Below are 5,000 nucleotides of genomic sequence, written 5' to 3'. Positions count from 1 at the left end.
TTAGGTTAGGTTAGGTTAGGTTAGGTTAGGGTTAGGTTAGGTTAGGTTAGGTTAGAGTTAGGTTAGGGTTAGGTTAGGTTAGGTTAGGTTAGGTTAGGTTAGGTTAGGTTGAATTAGGTTAGGTTAGGTTAGGTTGAAGGTTAGGTTAGGTTAGGTTAGGTTAGGTTAGGGTTAGGTTAGGTTAGGTTAGGTTAGGTTAGGTTAGGTTAGGTTAGGTTAGGTTAGGGTTAGAGTTAGGTTAGGTTTAGGTTAGGTTAGGTTAGGTTTAGGTTAGGTTAGGTTAGGTTAGGTTAGGTTAGGTTAGGTTAGGTTAGGTTAGGTTAGGTTAGGTTAGGTTAGGTTAGGTTAGGTTAGGTTAGGTTTAGGTTAGGTTAGGTTAGAGTTAGGTTAGGTTAGGTTAGGTTAGGTTAGGTTAGGTTAGGGTTAGGTTAGGTTAGTTAGGTTAGGTTAGGTTAGGTTAGGTTAGGTTAGAAGGCCAGGCCAGGTTAGGTTAGGTTAGTGGTTAGGTTAGGTTAGGTTAGGTTAGGTTAGGTTAGGTTAGACTGTTAGGTTAGGTTAGGTTAGGTTAGGTTAGGAGGTTAGGTTAGGTTAGGAAGGTTAGGTTAGGTTAGGTTCGTTTAGGTTAGGTTAGGTTAGGTTAGGTTAGGTTAGGTTAGGTTGGGTTAGGTTAGGTTACGTTAGGTTCGTTTAGGTTAGGTTCGTTTAGGTTAGGTTAGGTTAGTTTAGGTTAGGTTAGTTATTTAGGTTAGGTTAGGTTAGGTTAGGTTAGGTTAGGTTAGGTTTAGTTTAGGTTAGGTTAGGTTAGGTTAGGTTAGGTTAGGTTAGGTTAGGTTAGGTTTAGGCCAGGTTAGGAGTTAGAGTTAGGTTAGGTTAGGTTAGGTTAGGTTAGGTTAGCGTTAGGTTAGGTTAGGTTAGGGTTAGGTTAGGTTAGAGTTAGGTTAGGTTAGGTTAGGTTAGGTTAGGTTAGGTTAGGTTAGGTTAGGTTAGGTTAGGTTAGGTTAGGGTTAGGTTAGGTTAGGTTAGGTTAGGTTAGGTTAGGTTAGGTTAGGTTTAGGTTTAGGTTTAGGTTAGGTTAGGTTAGGTTGTACTAGGTTAGGTTAGGTTAGGTTAGGTTAGGCTAGGTTAGGTTAGGTTAGGTTAGGTTAGGTTAGGTTAGGTTAGGTTAGGTTAGGTTAGGTTAGGTTAGGTTAGGTTAAGAAGTTAGGTTAGGTTAGGTTAGGTTAGGTTAGGTTAGGTTAGGTTACAGGTTAGGTTAGGTTAGGTTAGGTTAGGTTAGTGTTAGGTTAGGGTTAGGTTAGGTTAGGTTAGGTTAGGTTAGGTTAGGTTAGGTTAGGTTAGGTTAGGTTAGGTTAGAGTTAGGTTAGGTTAGGTTTAGGTTAGGTTAGGTTAGGTTAAGGTTAGGTTAGGTTAGGTTAGGTTGGGTTAGGTTAGGTTAGGTTAGGTTAGGTTAGGTTAGGTTTAGGTTAGGTTAGGTTAGGTTAGGGTTGAGGTTAGTATTAGGTTAGGTTAGGTTAGTTAGGTTAGGTTAGGGTTAGGTTAGGTTAGGTTAGGCTAGGTTAGGGTTAGGTTAGGTTAGGTTAGGTTAGGTTAGGTTAGGCTAGGCCAGGTTAGGTTAGGCTTTAGGATTGTTAGGTTAGGTTAGGTTAGTTAGGTTAGGTTAGGTTAGGTTAGGTTAGGTTAGGTTAGGTTAGGTTAGGTTAGGTTAGGTTAGGTTAGGTTAGGTTAGGTTAGGTTAGGTTAGGTTAGGTTAGGTTAGGTTTAGGATTAGGTTAGGTTAGGTTAGGTTAGGTTAGGTTAGGTTAGGAAGAAGGGTTATGGTTAGGTTAGGTTAGGTTAGGTTAGAAGGTTAGTTTAGTTAGGAATAATAGGTTAGGTTAGGTTAGGTAGGTTAGGTTAGGTTAGGTTAGGTTAGGTTAGGTTAGGTTAGGTTAGGGTTAGGTTAGGTTTAGGTTAGGTTAGGTTAGGTTAGGTTAGGTTAGGTTAGTTAGGTTAGGTTAGGTTGAAGGTTAGGTTAGGTTAGGTTAGGTTAGGTTAGGTTAGGTTAGGTTAGATTGAGGTTAGGTTAGGTTAGGGTTAGGGTTAGGGTTAGGTTAGGTTAGGTTGAAGAAGTTAGGTTAGGTTAGGTTAGTTAGTGTTAGGTTAGGTTAGTTAGGATTAGGTTAGGTTAGGTTAGGTTAGGTTAGGCTAGGTTAGGTTAGGTTAGGCAAAGAAGGTTAGGTTAGGTTAGGTTAGGTTAGGTTTAGGTTAGGTTAGGTTAGGTTAGGTTAGGTTAGATACTAGGTTAGGTTAGGTTAGGTTAGGTTAGGTTAGGTTAGGTTAGGGTTAGGTTAGGTTAGGTTAGGTTAGGTTAGGTTAGGTTAGGTTAGCTTAGGTTAGGTTAGGCCAGGTTAGGTTAGGTGTTAGGTTAGGTTAGGTTAGGTTAGGTTAGGTTAGGTTAGGAATAGGTTAGGTTAGGTTAGGTTAGGGTTAGGTTAGGTTAGGTTAGGTTAGGGTTAGGTTAGGTTAGGTTAGGTTAGGTTAGGTTAGGTTAGGTTAGGTTAGGTTAGGTTAGGTTAGGTTAAGTTAAGGTTAGGTTAGGTTAGATTAGGTTAGGTTAGGTTAGGTTAGGGTTAGCAGTTTGGTTAGGTTAGGTTAGGTTAGGTTAGGTTAGGTTAGGTTAGGGTTAGGTTAGGTTAGGTTAGGTTAGGCTAGGATTATTAGGGTTAGGTTAGGTTAGGGTTAGGGCTAGAGGTTAGGTTAGGTTAGGATGAAATTAGGTTAATAGGTTAGGGTTAGGTTAGGTTAGGTTAGGTTAGGGTTAGGTTAGGTTAGGTTAGGTTAGGTTAGGTTAGGTTAGGTTAGGTTAGGTTAGGTTAGGTTAGGTTAGGTTAGGTTAGGTTAGGTTAGGTTAGGTTAGGTTAGGTTAGGTTAGGTTAGGTTAGGTTAGGTTAGGTAGAGTAAATAGGTTAGGTTAGGTTAGGGTTAGGTTAGGTTAGGTTAGGTTAGGTTAGGTTAAGTTAGGTTAGGTTAGGGTTAGGTTAGGTTAGGTTAGGTTAGGTTTAGGTTAGGTTAGGTTAGGGTTAGGTTAGGTTTAGGTTAGGTTAGGTTAAGGTTGAGGTTAACTAAGTTAGGTTAGGTTAGGTTAGGATTAGGTTAGGTTTAGGTTAGGTTAGGGTTAGGTTAGGTTAGGGTTAGACTGAATTAGGTTAGGTTAAGGTTAGGTTAGGTTTAGGTTAGGTTAGGTTAGGTTAGGTTAGGTTAGGTTAGGTTAGGTTAGGTTAGGTTGATTAGGTTAGGTTAGGTTAGGTTAGGTTAGGTTAGTTAGGTTAGGTTAGGTTAGGTTAGGTTAGGATTAGGTTAGGTTAGGGTTAGGTTAGGTTAGGTTAGGGTTAGGTTAGGTTAGGTTAGGATAGGTTTAGGTTAGGGTAGGTTATAGCTTAGGTTAGGGTTAGGTTTAGGTTAGGTTAAGGTTAGGTTAGGCCAGGTTAGGTTAGGGTTAGGCAGGTTAGGTTAGGTTAGGTTAGGTTAGAAATCTAGGTTAGGGTTAGGGTTAGGGTTAGGTTAGGTTAGGTTAGGCTAGGTTAGAAAAGGTTAGGTTAGGTTAGGTTATGAATAGTTAGGTTAGGTTAGGCCAGGTTAGGTTAGGTTAGGTTAGGTTGCCAGTTAGGTTAGGTTAGGTTAGGGTTAGGGTTAGGTTAGGTTACAGGTTAGGTTAGTATTAGGTTAGGTTAGGTTAGGTTAGGTTAGGTTAGGTTAGGTTAGGTTAGGTTAGGTTTAGGTTAGGTTAGGTTAGGTTAGGTTAGGGTTTAGGTTAGGTTAGGTTAGGTTAGGTTAGGTTAGGTTAGGTTAGGTTAGGTTAGGTTAGGTTAGGTTAGGTTAGGTTAGGTTAGGTTAGGTTAGGTTAGTTAGGTTAGGGTTAAGGTTAGGTTAGGGTTAGGTTAGGGTTAGGTTAGGTTAGGTTAGGTTAGGTTAGGTTAGGATTAGGTTAGGTTAGGGTTAGGTTAGGTTTAGGTTAGGTTAGGATTGAATTAGGTTAGGTTAGAGGTTAGGTTTTAGGTTAGGTTAGGTTAGGTTAGGTTAGGTTAGGTTAGGTTAGGTTAGGTTAGGTTAGGTTAGAATTAGGTTAAGGTCAAGGTTAGTTGTTAGGCAGGAGCTAGAAGTTAGGTTAGGTTAGGTTAGGTTAGGCTAGGATTGGTCTAGGTTAGGTTAGGTTAGGTTTATTAGGTTAGGATTAGAGTTAGGTTAGGTTAGTGTTAGGTTAGGTTAGAGTTGAGGTTAGAGTTAGGTTAGGCTAGGTTAGAGAAGGTTAGGTTAGGTTAGGTTAGGTTAGGTTAGGGTTAGGTTAGGTTGTAGGGTTAGAGTTAGGTTAGGGCTTAGGTTAGAGTTAGGTTAGGTTAGTGTTAGGTTAGGTTAGGTTACTGAAGGTTAGGTTAGGGTGCATGTTACAGGTTATGTTAGGTTAGGTTAGGTTAGGTTAGGGTTGAAGTTAGGTTAGGAAGTTAGGTTAGGTTAGGGTTAGGTTAGGTTAGGTTAAGGTTAGGTTAGTTAGGTTAGGTTAGGTTAGGTTAGGTTAGGTTAGGAGTTAGGTTAGAGTGTATTAGGTTAGGTTTACTGTTAGGGTTAGGTTAGTTTTAAATATGTTATATTGATAAGGTTACAGTTAGGTTAGGTTAGGTTTAAGGTTAGGTTAGGTTAGGTTAGGCAATAGGTTAGGGTTAGTTAGGTTAAAGTTAGACTAGGTTAGGTTAGAGTTGCAGGTTAGGTTAGGGAGTTAGGGTTAGGGTTAGGTTAGGTTAGGTTAGAAGTTAGGTTAGGTTAGGTTAGGTGTTAGAGATGGGTTTTTTATTTCATGTTGTTAGGGTTAGGTAAGTAAGGTTAGGTTCGGTTAGGTTAGGTTGTGGTTAGGTTATGGTTAGGTTAGGATTTAATTATGGTTAGGTTAGGTTAGTTAGTTAGGATTAAATTAGGTTAGGTTAGGTTAGGTATAGGGGTTAGATTAACTAGGTTAGGTTAGTTAGTTA

The sequence above is a fragment of the Puntigrus tetrazona genome, chromosome 7 (assembly GCF_018831695.1).
Source record: "Puntigrus tetrazona isolate hp1 chromosome 7, ASM1883169v1, whole genome shotgun sequence".
Classification (NCBI taxonomy): Eukaryota; Metazoa; Chordata; class Actinopteri; order Cypriniformes; family Cyprinidae; genus Puntigrus; species Puntigrus tetrazona.
The sequence above is the reverse complement of the archived record's forward strand: the minus strand, read 5'-3'. Positions refer to the sequence as shown.